The 14,876-nt window shown below is 52.4% G+C and overlaps 1 long non-coding RNA gene across 1 annotated transcript in view; it reads right to left on the bottom strand.

The window, feature by feature from the left end:
• LOC132015461 (uncharacterized) overlaps positions 1 to 14,876 on the bottom strand; it is a 380,846-nt gene that overhangs the window by 89,187 nt on the left and 276,783 nt on the right. Inside the window, exon 2 of the long non-coding RNA XR_009403697.1 lies at positions 10,933 to 11,046. This is a non-coding gene — a long non-coding RNA (uncharacterized LOC132015461). The remainder of the gene's footprint in view (positions 1 to 10,932; positions 11,047 to 14,876) is intronic.

Genomic DNA, 14,876 nt, shown 5'->3' with positions numbered 1-14,876 from the left:
GGAGCAAATAATCCTAAAATTTGTATGGAATCAGAAGAGACCCCGAATTGCTAAGGAAATGTTGAAAAACAAAAATAAAACTGGGGGCATCACATTACCTGCTTTGAAGCTTTACTACAAAGCTGTGATCACCAAAACAGCATGGTACTGGCATAAAAACAGACACATAGACCAGTGGAACAGAGTAGAGAGCCCAGATATGGACCCTCAACTCTATGGGCAAATAATCTTCGACAAAACAGAAAAAAATATACAGTGGAAAAAAGACAGTCTCTTCAATAAATGGTGCTGGGAAAACTGGACAGCTATGTGTAGAAGAATGAAACTCGACCATTCTCTAACACCGTACACAAAGATAAACTCAAAATGTATAAACGATCTCAATGTGAGACAGGAATCCATCAGAATCCTAGAGGAGAACACAGGCAGTAACCTCTTCGACATCAGCCACAGCAACTTCTTTCTAGATATGTCTCCAAAGGCAAAGGAAACAAAAGCAAAAATGAACTTTTGGGACTTCATCAAGGTCAAAACTTCTGCACAGCAAGGGAAACAAGTCAACAAAACAAAGAGGCAACCCACAGAATGGGAGAAGATATTTGCAAATGACAGTACAGACAAAAGGTTGATATCCAGGATCTATAAAGAACTCCTCAAACTCAACACACACAAAACAGATAATCATATAAAAAAAATGGGCAGATGATATGAACAGACACTTCTCCAATGAAGACATACAAATGGCTAGCAGACACATGAAAAAATGTTCATCATCATTAGCCCTCAGGGAGATTCAAATTAAAACCACATTGAGATGCCACCTTACACCAGTTAGAATGGCCAAAATTAGCAAGACAGGAAACAACATGTGTTGGAGAGGATGTGGAGAAAGGGGAACCCTCTTACACTGTTGGTGGGAATGCAGGTTGGTGCAGCCACTTTGGAAAACTGTGGAGATTCCTCAAGAAATTAAAAATAGAGCTTCCCTATGACCCTGCCATTGCACTCCTGGGTATTTACCCCAAAGATACAGATGTAGTGAAAAGAAGGGCCATCTGTGCCCCAATGTTCATAGAAGCAATGGCCACGGTCGCCAAACTATGGAGAGAACCAAGATGCCCTTCAGCAGACGAACGGATAAGGAAGATGTGGTCCATATACACTATGGAGTATGACGCCTCCATCAGAAAGGACGAATACCCAACTTTTGTAGCAACATGGACGGGACTGGAAGAGATGATGCTGAGTGAAATAAGTCAAGCAGAGAGAGTCAATTATCACATGGTTTCACTTATTTGTGGAGCATAACAAATAGCATAGAGGACATGGGGAGTTAGAGAGGAGAAGGGAGTTGGGGGAAATTGGAAGGGGAGGTGAACCATGAGAGACTATGGACTCTGAAAAACAATCTGAGGGTTCTGAAGGGGCGGGGGGTAGGAGGTTGGGGGAACCAGGTGGTGGGTATTAGGGAGGGCACAGATTGCATGGAGCACTGGGTGTGGTGCAAAAACAATGAATACTGTTACACTGAAAAGAAATAAAAAAATTAAAAAAACAAAACAAAACTCCACCCTGAGTTTTATGAAACTACCCTCCTCCGTCACTAGAAATATACTTGAGAAAGAACATCCCCTAAATTCCAGCCCACCTGGGGGTGTCAAGGCAGACTGCCTCCAGTCTAACCCCTCAGTGGGGTCTCCTGGATACACCCCACTCACGGTCTCCAGGAGACTTCCCCCAAGTCAAGACATTGATGGGCTGCCAAGAGAAATAGGTATTCATCTTTTAATCCAGCTTTTGGAAAATGTATTAAAACTGAGACGCATGTGGTGTATACATGCTAGAGGAAATGTAAGCAGTGAATCTGGAACGTCTGCCCTCCTGTCAACAAAACACACAGTGGTAGATACGATCCTGAAATGAGGCCCAGCACTTAGCGTCCTTTGCAAAACACGGATATAACCCTAATGCCAATGACTTACTTTACAAAACAGCAAAAATACTTTGGGACTGGGGGGAAGGTCTACTTGTTCTGAATGGTGAATCCATTGTCCAGGCCTAACAGAGGGCAAGTGGCTACCAGAGGGACAATAACTGTCCGGGGCCCTTGGCCGTCCTTTGCAATAGCCGAAAGCCTGGTCCAACACTTGCTTCACGCGTTGGCCCTTGCCCAGTACTGAGTTCTGGGTTCTGAGTCTTTACATGTGTTACTAATCACTATCCTACGGTTTCACAGTTTTCCTTGGGTTATGGTATGAGACGGAGTAAGTCGGGAGACGGCACACAGAACCCTACAGCCACACTTGGCCGAGGAGGCCATTGACCCTAATTCCTCATTGGACCAAGCACACTGAGCTCCCAGAAGCAACACGCCGCAGTCAAGGGGGTCCTGTCTCGTGCTTCCTTCCTCTGTGCTCTGCTGCTTGCCAAGTAGAGAACACGCCGCATTGTGAGAGCTCCCTGTGTTCTACAGCTGGCATCTGGACCGTCCGGGATGAGCGCCTGACCCTGCCGATCCTTCTACCCCGTCACGAGTGCACAGCAGAAAGGGTCTATCAGTCTCAACAAGCCTTATACTCTTCTCCTCAGAAACACTGACCACGCACCAAGTACACACCTGACCCTGTGCTGGGGTGTTGCGCGGCCCCGTGGAGCACGAGGTCCGGCAATGAATGAAAGGGTCCTTCCTGCCTGTCCCATTACACAAAATTAATGCCATGACAGCCCCACAGTTAGGATGTGACGAAATAGATAAGTTTGGAGGAAGAGTGAAAATTGAGCAAACTGGGGGGAAAAAACACTAAAAATGTCTGTGTCTTTTGGGTTAGCAATCTCACTTCCAAAAATGTATACCAAGTAAATAATTAGAAATGTTGGCTAATTCAACATGATAATAAAAAAAAAAGAAATACATTTGATAAACTGTATTCAGTGGTTTTCAAAACAGTGCATTTCACATTAATGAAAAACAGAAAATATCCAAATGTCAAGCAATTAGAGGGAGCCTAAGTAAATTGCGGCATGTCCACACCATAGAACTCTTTAAAGAATTCACTAGAATCATAATATATGAGAATAATACTTGACATAAGAAAAAATCACAATGCACTAAATCTATAAATTCATTTTCTGGAAATTTTATGACATTCTGTCTCCCTGCACGCACTTTGCACAATCTCTTCATTTACTTAGGTCTTCTTCTATGACTCTTTAAGCACATTTTGATTTTTTTCGTACACATCTCCTTTAGATGCATTCCTTGATACTTATTTACATATGTTTTCTGAATGTTTTTTGCCAGAGTAAAAAATGCAGTTTAATTTTGTATATTGATAAAATAGCCACAGGGGCTTTCTTCATGTTAGTATTTTCCTGGTGTATCTTCTGCCCAATCTAAAAAGCAGACATGTCATCACACACCATCTTTATATAAAAATGTAATAAAATCATAGCCACAAAAATAGGCTAAAAAGGCTCACCTCAAAGTGTTCGTAGTACATACGCTTGGGCGGTACCATCACAAGCCATCTATTTTATTTTGTATTTATTTTAGCGCTTATGATTTTTTTTTTCTTTTTTTCAGTCTCCCATTCTAAATACATGATGTTAAATTTTAGCAAATGTAACAGGCATTCATATTCAAAAATGTTAACATTTTTTTTCTCCATCAAGCACCTCTCAGCCCCCCCTAAGCTTTCTAGAAACCAGTGAAGCATGCAGTCGAGTTGCTTTGGAGAGTCTAGACTTGGGCTCCATTTGCACATCAGAGTTGCTGTGTCAGAGGTCAGGGACCGTCCACTTTTCTTGGTCATTCACCAGTTCCAGCTCCACAAGCCCTGCTTCACTCAGCCCTGTTCCCACAGTGCCCCCAAGACGGCCCGAGTTGCATCCGTCCTCGGGACTGAGTCGGAGTCGTGGAGACAAAAGCATCTGTCTGTGGACTGCTCAGGGGAACGGTACCCACTGCCAAGTGGGGGGTTCAGAGCCGGATGACGTCTGCCCTTTGACAGCCGTGCTCTCCATCAGACAACCGTGTCAGAGATGCGCTCTCAAACAAGAAACACCAATGAGCCACCTCAGAAGCCTGGGCTCTCATTCTTCTGATCTGCTGGCTTCGCTCCCTAGACTGTCGTCCTCTGGGTAGTAGCTGTCTCGGGGGAGAAGGTGTCTTAGTCAGCCTGGGCTACCATAACGAAGTGCCATCGACTGGGTGGCTACAGTGACGGACACTAATTTCTCACAGCTCGGGGGACTGAGAAGTTCAAGATCAAGGTCCAGAAGATTCTGCTCTGGGTGAGGGCCCCTGCCCACTGTGACCTCACATGGCAAAGACAGCAATCTCTGGTATTTCTCTTCTTTCAAGGGCACTAATCCTGTCATGCAGGCTCTATCCTCATGACCTCATGTGCCCTTCATTGTCTCCCAAAGGCCCCACCTCCTCGTTCCATAATACTGGGGTTAGGGCTTCGATATATGATGGGGTGGGGGAAGGGCATAAACATTCAGTCCACACCAGGAGGCGACCGGAGGTGTGCGCCGTCTCTCACCTGGCTCACGCATTTCCACCCAGGACTGCCGAGTGACATCTCCACCTTTGCCCCAGGAACCTCTGAGACACTGGAACAAGGCGCCAGATAAAACAACTTCAAGTCCAAGCTCACCCCTCACCCCACAAAACGAGCATGAATGTCCTATTTAATCACACCCAGCACTGTGGACCCAGCATTCGTCAATGATTAGATAATGAGACTCAGGGCCAACACAAAACTCCCCAAAACAATGTAATAACATAAAAATGGTGTCAGCATGTTCTTGATTTGTGCATTCTCTTCTGTTCTGAAATTCTGAAAATCAAAGCTCTTTCCCTGTGTATATGAGAGTCTGGGGAGATTTAACTCTCAAGCTGTCCCTTTTCCCCCTTGGTCTGGTCAGAGCGTCCTGCCTTGTGCACACCCCCATCCCCTTCCTGCCAGTGGACCCTGCAGCACTGGCTTCTGCGGGGACACAGGAAGCTCCCTCACTCCTTCCCCCACTGAATTCTTTCCCACCGTTTTAGAGAAGACAGCCAAATCACCGTGTGTGGGGCAGGTGCCTGCCCCCAGTTCAAATCCAGAACCTGAGCAGGTTACAGAGTGGCTGGACGTGGACACTCCGCATTAGCTCGTGGAAAGAAGGCAGAGAACACATGAGAAAAAATGGAAAAAACATAAAAGGCTTTTGACTCGACTGAATGCCAGCCAGTTCGCGCCTGTTGTCTGGAGGTAACAACCTGTGAACTTCAACTCAGCCGGGGGAAATCATCCGTCAAGACTTTAAGTGACTTGTCATGTGTTTTCCTCTCCAAGAAGCCCATGGCCTTTTGAAGGTTGCCCTATGTTTCTGGGTTTTCTGACCTCTGCCATGGGCTTCTTCCCCCAAAATTGCCTCTTCAGGTCTCCAGGGCGTTGGCTGACCTGCACTACATTCAAGGTCACCGAGGTCTGAGCCCACGGCTGCAATTCAAGCCATTGCTCTCTGATTCCTCTCCCACCGGGGCCCCAGCACAAATCCCAGCCAGCCTCACTCAATCCCCAGCTTCCTGGAAAGACCAGCCACCCACGCAGGGACACCACACAGCACAGCCATACCATCAGCCCCTCTCCATGAGTGCATCACCGATTCGCAAAAGCTATGCTTGAGGAAGCATCCCACTGGCACCGTGCCAGGCACCAAGGTGGTGGAGGGTCAGCATGAACTTGGTCCCTGAGTCTCACGCTCCTCCCTTCTTACCTACAGACTCCAACCCACAAAACATAAACAGGCAGAACCGAGAAAAACAGAGGGAGCAAGGTGTTGGGCAGAACATCCTGACTGAAGAGGCAGAGATTGCCCTGAACCAAGGAAGGCAGACCTGAGCAGAGAGAGTAGGGCCCAGAGGAAGGTCCGCGTGGGAGAAGCCAGCTCTCTCCCCATCATTTCTCTGGCACAAGCCACTGCCCTGGAAATCTGCATGGTTTCCCTCCCCTCGTGCTCCTGACAACATGTCCTCTCCCAAGGAACTCCCACATGGCCCACTCCCTGTGTTCCGTGGACCCCAGCCCGCCCAGACAAGCCATTGACACGCTTCCCCCAAACAGCGGTGACAGCCGTCCAACAGTCACCAGCAGCCAACCCAACCGTGTTCCACACAGCGGTCAGCGAACTCCCTTAAAATGCCAGTCTGGTCACATCCCCACCCATCTGGAAACCCCATAAATTCCAGTGGCGCTTGGACTAAAGTCTGGCGTCTCCACATGGCCTCCCTGGCTTGGGTCACCACCCTGCCTACTGACGACCTCCTTCGTCTCCCTACACCAACCCGGTGCTTTACCTCTGGACAGGACGCAGCTCTGGGCTTGGCTCCATGCTATCCTGTCGCCATCTTTAAATTCCTAATAAGTTGTGAACAGGGACTCTGCCTCTATATTTTGTACTGAACCCCATAAATTATGTAGCTGCTCCTAATCCTGGAGGGGTCTCCTTACCCCTCAGGGCTCTGCCCAGGCCCGTCTGTCCAGGTCCGTCTGTCCAGGTCCTGTCTCCCCTCCCAACCAGCCTTCAAGTCTCACAATAAAAACATCTTTCCCAAGACCCCCCCCCCAATCCTGCAGGGTTCCAGAGCCTTCTCTCTACCCCTCACCTGCTACGATCTGTCTATCCTGCTCACCTGTAAGCTCCCAAGAGCCCCCAGGGACTGTCTGTCTTCAGGGACTCAGTTCAGTCGGGCAACAAGCAGGGGCTCGGGGGTCAACTCGGGGGACAGCTGGCTCAGGCTTGAATCTGGCCTCACCGACCTCCCAGCTGGCCAGCTCTGGGCCGTTCCTCAGCTTCTCTGTACTTTAGCGTTCCTTCTTTTTTTTTTTTTTTGATTTTATTTTTTCATTTGAGAGAACAAGCAGGGGTATTTTTTTATTTTTTATTTTTTATTTTTTTAGTATTAGTATATCCCAAGAAATCGTCCTAAAATATGGACGTTGTTCATCTGGAAACCGAACCTTCCGGCAGAGCCCGACACCCGTCCTGCCCTCCCAGTCCCCCAGCCCCCCATCTGCTTCCCGCCCCCCGCCCGACTCCCACCCTGACGGCTCCGAGTGGGCTCCCTGAGCCCCTCCAAGGACAGCGGAAGCGCGCGGTCTCTCCTTGCTTCCTGCGGGGCCTCTTCTCTGCCCTGACTGTCCCCCCCTCATGTCAGGTGAGTCCCTCTGCTAGCAGACCCACAGAGGGCAGTGAGACCGGTCCGGGCTCCGACGGCGGGATGACGGAGCAGGACGGGGGCTCGGGGCCGCAGAGCCGGCTCATGCGCTTTGCCTGTCTTGGGCGTCGTTCGCTCCGTATTCAGTAAAGCATTTCACAGATGGAAGCGTTCGTCTGTCTCATTGTCCGAAGCGCCATCCACTCTCCCAAGAAAGGTCCCTTCACGGTCCCGGCCACCCTGTCAGGCCCTCCGAGCACCAGAAGTGACCAGTCACACCGGCAGTCACCGCGACTCCGTGCCTGTCCTGCCGATTCTCCTTCCTTTCCTCAGAGAGGACGGAGCCTCCCGGACGCCCTCGCGCTGCACAGACGTCGCCTTCCTTGTCATCCCAGATGGTCTCATCAATATTGCACGATTAGAACAGACCCACGGTCCTCGGATTCTGGGAAGTCACTACGCTGCCTTCACTAATTTTGTAAAATGGGAGAATTTTTCTCAATACGAAGCAAAAAGGGACAGTTTTATTTTCAATAATAATGCTATTTCAGAATTTTTTAAAGCATCCTTTTTCCTTGTGGATCTTTGACATTAGAGTTGCAAATTAACTTAACATTTTCTTAAATTGGAGATTCTCGGTGAATAACTACATCCGAATCCCAATCACATTTCTCATGTCAACGAAGAGGTTCACATCAAAGTGGAAAAGGGCTTTTAGCTCCTCATAATGAATCTTCTTGTTGCCTCCTCAGTGCAATCACTGCGAGGCTACAGATAATTTAATTACCACGATTGGCACCATCTGCTTTAACTCACGTTTCCAGGCAAAGCAACAAAGAAGACAAAACCTGTGACTAGGAAGCGGGAGGAACCGGGCCCAGGGGAACGGGACAGGGACAGAGACAGGGGACAGAAGTGTTCTCCATTTTACCCGCCAGTTTTTTTCACTCATTCACAGGGTGGGGGCCTGCTCTGTGCCCCCCGGGGATGAGACAGTGAACAGGCATCGTGGTTTCCCCCCAGGGCTATAATGTGCCCCAGGATTGCCCTCCTGGCAAAAGGAAAGAGACCTCGCAAACGAAGCCAGGTTAAATGGTTTCGATTGTTTCTGCGTTCTCTTTTTCTTTCTTTCTTTTTTTTTTTTTTAATTTCTATAAGTAATTAATACAGTTCTACTTTAATAGAACCAGTTGTAACAGAAAAAGTCCTGGCGTGAATTAACTCTTCCTCACAATAGACCGTATCATTTTCTGAGCCCCTTCTCCCCTGTGGCCAGCATGCTTGGAGGCTGGCACAGCCCCTCGGCTCTGGAACCCCGGGCAGAGCCGGCAGAGACGCGGCGGACAGACTCGCTTCTGATCCAACCTCAGTGACGTCCCCCTCTGGTTTGGAAGCCCTTGGCTCTCACCGTCTCACCCGTAACCTGTGACACCTGCACGTAGGACCCACACGGCAGCCTTTCCCTTTGATGGAGGACGTAGCAGAGACCTCACTGCTGAAGGACATCTCCGTTTTAGTCTCGCAAAACTTAACCACGAAACAAACCACGGGAATCACCAGACTCAGCTCAATATTTCATCTGTTCTGTAAGTTCTGAGCCCTGTCTCTCACCTGGTCTGACCCACAGGACGACCCAAGCACAAGCAGGATCTGGAACCCGTCGGCCCCAGCCAGCCTCACGGAGCCCACTGAGGGGGAGGTGGTGGACAGAGGCTGTAAGTGGTCAGACCCAACCTGAGAAAACAGGGCAGCCTCGGGTAGGCTCTCGCTGGCTTGTCCGTGTGGGGTTTACAACGGATTCCTCCAGAGACCTGCTGGGTGCCCCCCAAAGGGCTCCACAGGAAGAGCGCCCTGCTCAGGCCTGCCGGGCACACGTCCAGCTGTGCCCTGGCTCCGGTGGCTCAGAGAGGAAGGATGTCGTCGCTGGCCCAGAGGACCCCGGAGGCCTGTCTGTGCCCACAGCCTCCGTGTTGGCTTGGGACCACCCACACTCGGCCCCGGGAAAGCAGGGCCAGATCAATACCTACAGATGCTCAAACTGGCCCAGAACCCTGGGGTCGGAAGATAGCACTGTACACTCGTCTACACGAGCCGCTCCAGCCCAGCCTTCCAGAGCCTGAGCTGCTGCGCGTGCCTGACTTCGCTGCAACCTTCCGGCGCGCTGAGAGTCGGGTGTCGACCTCCGCCTGCAGGAAGGCCTCGCGGGACGTACTCGGGGTCAGAAACCTCAGCAAGGCGGGAGCTGTGTTCACTTTCCGAGCTGTCTGACCCCAGAGACCCTGCTTTTAAGAAGCATCTGCCTTTTCATTTCCAAGATGGATACAGATTGCTATTTGTGAACCACTAAATCCTCTTACCTTGTGGAAAAACACAAGCTTTTGGCTCACACAGGATGTCCTCTGGGAGAGAATCGCATCATTCCTTTCCAAAGCATTTCCCCCGTGCTTCCTGGTGCGTGTGAGGACCCCTGACCAGGAGAGCGTTGGCTAGTGCGCCGGAGAAGCCAGGCGGTGCGGGAAATGCCGTCAGGAGCAGGAGCCATAGAACATCTGCCCCCGGACCTGACGGGGCAAAGGCATCGCATTTCCAGGGAAAGTGATGAAGAGGTTCCGGTGGGGTTTGTGGCAAACACCTGCCGGCCCCTGAAGGAAGAAGCCCGCTGGGGTGGTGGTGGGGTACAGTCTACCTGTGTCTACCAGCTACCACCTTGGAGCAGGATAGGCAAAGGAGGTTCCTCTTTCTCCTTGACAATCAGTCTGCGCTTAGAGTGATTATATAAGAACCTGCAAATAGCTCAGCTAATAGGAACACTGCCTTACCCATCACAGAGGCGCAATACACACTTTTTAATCAAGACGAGCTCAGCTGAAGAACCCTGTGTGTGTTTCAGCCCCTACAGCGATAGGTAAAGTCAAGGTGGGAGGACCCGTCCAAAGCCCCCAGGCAGCCAGTGGGACAACGTGGAGAGACACAGCCCATCTGCACGCTACACATGTCCAACAGCATCAGGCCACCTGCTGAATTGGCCTTGGGTCCACACCCCTGACTGACCGGGGCCATCCCCGTCCGGACCCTGCCAAGAACTTCCAAGGCACAAATGTCCTGGGTACAGTCTACCTGTGTCTCCAGTACCACAGGGCCCACATCAGTGGCACAACAGGCAGCCTAGGTCGCAGGAGGACCCTGGTTCGGGCGACATCCGTCCTGGTGCCTTCACACCAGGGAGTCACTGGAATCACTTCCTTCTGTGGGCACCTGCGTTGGGATTTCAATTTTTTCCGGAACTCAGCAGACCCACAAGGTGAAGAAGTCAATTTTCCCCCTTCGCCCCCTAAGACATCCCTGGGGTACCTTTGGCACTGGGGACCTGCAAAGACAGTCCCAGCATCCTCCCAACGGGCCCTCCCCCCATGCCCACAGCTGGAGCTCAGCCAGAGAAGAATGTGGGTGTCAGGTGACATTAATGCTCGAGGCTGGTGCCCTAAGCTTCCTGTTAGAGCTCCTCATGGGATAATTAACCTTATATGCAATTCACCTGCACCAAGTTGCCCCGATACTCAGGCAAATGTCGCACCAAGTTGCCCCGATACTCTGGCAAATGTCGCTGTGCATTTGTCTTTGGGCTGTTTTGAGTGAGATGACATTGACAGGCAGAAGGTCCTCCTCCAGGTAGGTGGGCCTCGCCCAGTCACGTGGAGGCCTAAATAGAACAAAAGACTGACCTTCCCAGAGCCAGAGCGGAGGCTGCAGCAGAACCTCATTGGACTCGATCCTCGCTGGGTCCCCGACCAGCAGATTTTGGACTCGCCGGCTCCTGTAATCTCATGAGCCAATTCCTAAACAAATAAATAAATACATCTATTTTAAAATACATATTTTGTGTTACACATTAATTATACATTAACACATTATATATGTTGTTTCATATGATCTAGTTACGTATATTACACGTATACTGTGTTGTTACTCTCGTATGTTACGTATTATGTACATAGAGAAGTGTGTACATGTGTATAATCCCATCCTGTCGGCTCTGCTTCTCCGGAGACCCCTGACTGACACCCTCAAGAACTGCACACATCCGGGGAGGGGAGCGGCTGTGTGCACAGAACAGGAAGGGCAGGAGTCTGGGCACGTCTGGGAACCCCCGCCCCATCTCTCCCATTCTGTGCTCCCCAGGACAGAGCTCCTGGTCTGTAGCTGAAGCTGGGAGCCAGAAGGGAGGGAAATGCGATTGTGTTCTAACCCGGAACGCTTTCTCCCCAGAGGGCCCCTTGGCGCAGGTTTTCCGCGGCATGCGCTAGGACTTGCCCCTGGAACACATGCTGTAGGAGACGGGGTTTCTCCATGACCCCCCGGCTTCCAGGAGGGCCAGAGCCCCTGGGCAGCCCAGCACGGCGCAGACTCACTCTCCTGGCTGAGCCCTGGTGCCCAGCCTGGCCTCAGAAATGAGCAATTTCTCTAGCAAGTATCTGCACAACCAACACGTGCTCATCCCCTCCTCGGCCTGCCTCACCCTGCAACGGCGTCTCTACATGCCCAGCCCCACGCACGAGCCCCAGCTCCTCCAAAGGGTGTCCCTCCAGCTCCTCACGGCCAGGCCAGGGCCTGCTCCCCCCAGCCAGGTGGGTCCGCTGCCGGGCTCCCCCCCAGCCCCTGGTCTCCTTGAGGGTCTCCCTGCTGTGTGTTCCCAAGGGGTGGAAACCTGACTTGGCCACATCTCTAACTCCAGATCCCACACTGTGCCAGAACCTTCAAAAGTCCTGGGGGAACATTTGCCAGTGGAATGGGCTCTGTGACGCCAGCCCCCACGTGGAGCATTTCGTTTACAAAGTGCTTCATCCACACGAGCTCATTAAAGCGAACTGAGAACACGCCTGGTCCAGCAGGTGAAGGCTCTTTCTCGGGCTATTGCTAAAGTCCCCTCTGGTGTCATGGGCTCCGAGGGCCAGGCATAGGGCACGGCAACTCGGTGTGCCCAGCACTTGGTCCCCACCTGCACCACTCCCCCTGGTGCACCATGACCCAGGAGGGCTGAGACCCCCAGATCCTCTCTGTGCCCCCATGACAGGTGCTGACTTGGACGTGTCTGGGCTCCTCACTTAGGACCCGACTTGCAATTCCCACTAGACACGGAGACAACCCTTGTCCCGTAGCTATAATTCTCTGCACTCTCGCGTTTTGTGCCCGGCCCACGGTTTGTAAAACGAGCCTTCCTCTGGTACTGGATGGGGGAACTTCCACTTAAGGAGGCACGTATGGTGGCGAGGTCTGGAAGAAAATCAGAAAGTAAGCTCCATTTAAGATGAATCGGCAACGTGGCTCTAAGGAAAAGGGCTCTGGGTCAACCGACCGTGACCATGTAGACTGTTGGCGGGGTCTCTAAGATTCTGCTCAGGTTTTAAAGAATTTAACTCTTGCAGAAACTGTCTTAGTTCACTAGTTAACATTAGTTAGTTAGCTAGCTAGTTAACAGCTGCCTAGTTAGCTAGCTAGTTAACCTTGAAGGATTAAAGCACAGTGGTCGTTCTCAGCTCTTGAGTGCAGACCTGCTTTGGAGGCAAACTGCTCCTCCACAGTGAAGCCGGGGGCTTTGGGGAGCAGACACCCCAGGCGCCGCGTTCCACGTTCTTCCTCAGACATGGAATCCAAAGCCAGTGGGCATCTGAGTGTGCGGGGCCCGTGGGTGCCTGTCTTCTTGGGGGGACTGTCCCCCAGGTTCACCTGTGCTTCTGCATCTCCTCACTGGGTATGGACGCCGTGCACACGGACACAGCCCGGACATGTGGGGGCTTCTCGTTGGCCCTGAGACTTCCCTCGGCCACTTATGAGGTGCCCCAGCCTCCTGCCCTTTAGGCTGACAGTCCTGGGGCTTCTGCGGGAGTCCTAGAGGAGCTCCCACCCATGGTAGGGGCCTTGGAGATGCTCCCTGCTCTGGGCTGGCTCTCTCTGCTCCCTCCCGCCTGCTTCCTGGGATTGTTCCCAGTAAACCCCCGCTCCCAAGCCCTGACCCCTGGGCACCCCACATGCGTGCCGCCCTCGGGGCCATGACTGTTTGAGATCTGAGAGTCTGCTTCTAATCCAATCAGACATTGTCCCTGGTGGTCCCCACTCTCTCTGCTAGGACAGTCCAGGGGTGGGGGGGTGAGTCTCCTGAAGCCCCGTCTCCCCGCTGCTGGGGGGCTGCAGGAGCCCAGAGCCGAAGCCAGGCTCCCAGGGGCCCAAGTGTCCCCAGGGTGAGCACGGATGTCGTGCCTCCACTGGTGCCGCCTCCCGCCTCTGTTGTCAGTGGGTGAAGAAGGCACTTATCACGGAGAAGATGGAAGCGTCGCAGACCGAGAAAACCTGCCGGACGGGTTACTGGCCGCGGCTCTAACACCCGCCTTATTTCGTCGCTCCCTTCCTCCGAGCAGCGAGCTCTCCCAGCCTGCACCGGCATCGACCCCTGCTTGCTGCCTTCCGTCACGTCGTGCCACCGCAGGGCCTCTGCCCGCCAGCTGCGGGCTCACGGGGCCCCGGGGCCGGACGGGCCAGCCCGGCTCTGCCAGGAACCCCTGCGACTTCCAGGGAAACGTCACCCGGACCTCGGATGACAGACTGCAGCTCCCACTGAGCGCAAGTGTCCCCCACGCCCGGGTGAGATTGGCCGGAGGGCAGCTAAGTGGAAGTAGCCTTTGGATCCTGCCCTGCTCCTTTGGTTAAGTCACGATGACGCTCTGGACAAAAGCCACAGCGTTATGGCATCGGATCCGATGTTTACAAGGAAACCTACCGTTGTCTGATACGCATGCTCATGGATTCCCCCCGGCTGGCACCGCACGGCAGGCCGAGTCCCCCAGCCCATCATTGCAAAGCCACGTTTTGTTTGTTACAGAAGACGAGTGTGACTCCTTCAGTCCTTGCACACGATTCCTCCCCGGGCCGCCCTCTGGGGAGGGTCCCCGCTAAGGTCCCCAAAGCCCCTCACCCTTCCCGCCCCCGCTCTGAAGCCTGCAAGCACCAGCCTCCCCTTCCCCAGAGACAGAAGCCTCAGGTTCACCCATCACCCGTGGACGTGACCAGGGTCTGTCCTCACCGGCCCGCGGCACGGGAGCTCCCGCCACAGCACTGGCCCCGAACCAGATGCACAAGGCTCCCACCCCGACACTCGAACCTCAGGGTGCTGCCGGCTCCCCCAGACACACACGCCTCTGCTCCCCGCGGCCATCACACCCACCACTGGCACACTCGCTCAAGCACACCCCTACACGCTCACACACTCTCAGTATCACACACACTCCCACACACTTGTAGTCACAGTCACACACTCTCACACACACTCCTACACACTCGTAGTCACAGTCACACACTCACTCTCAATCATGTGTGCTCACACACTCCTACACACCCACTGTCACACTCACCATGCACATGCACACACACTCCTAACACTGTCACACACTCATTCTCAGTCACACACGCACACACTTGCTGTCATTCACACTCACACACTCTGACACACTCACAGTCACACAAGGACACTTTGACTCTTGGTATCACACATTCAAACACATGCTTGCTCTCAAGCACACTCCCACTCCCAGCCCCCCCCACACACTACTCAGTATCACACTCACACATGCTTCCTCTCAAGCACACTCCTTCTTACACACTCCTGGACCTCCCC

This window comes from Mustela nigripes, chromosome 4 (genome assembly GCF_022355385.1).
Source record: "Mustela nigripes isolate SB6536 chromosome 4, MUSNIG.SB6536, whole genome shotgun sequence".
NCBI lineage: Eukaryota > Metazoa > Chordata > Mammalia > Carnivora > Mustelidae > Mustela > Mustela nigripes.
The sequence above is the reverse complement of the archived record's forward strand: the minus strand, read 5'-3'. Positions and strand labels throughout refer to the sequence as shown.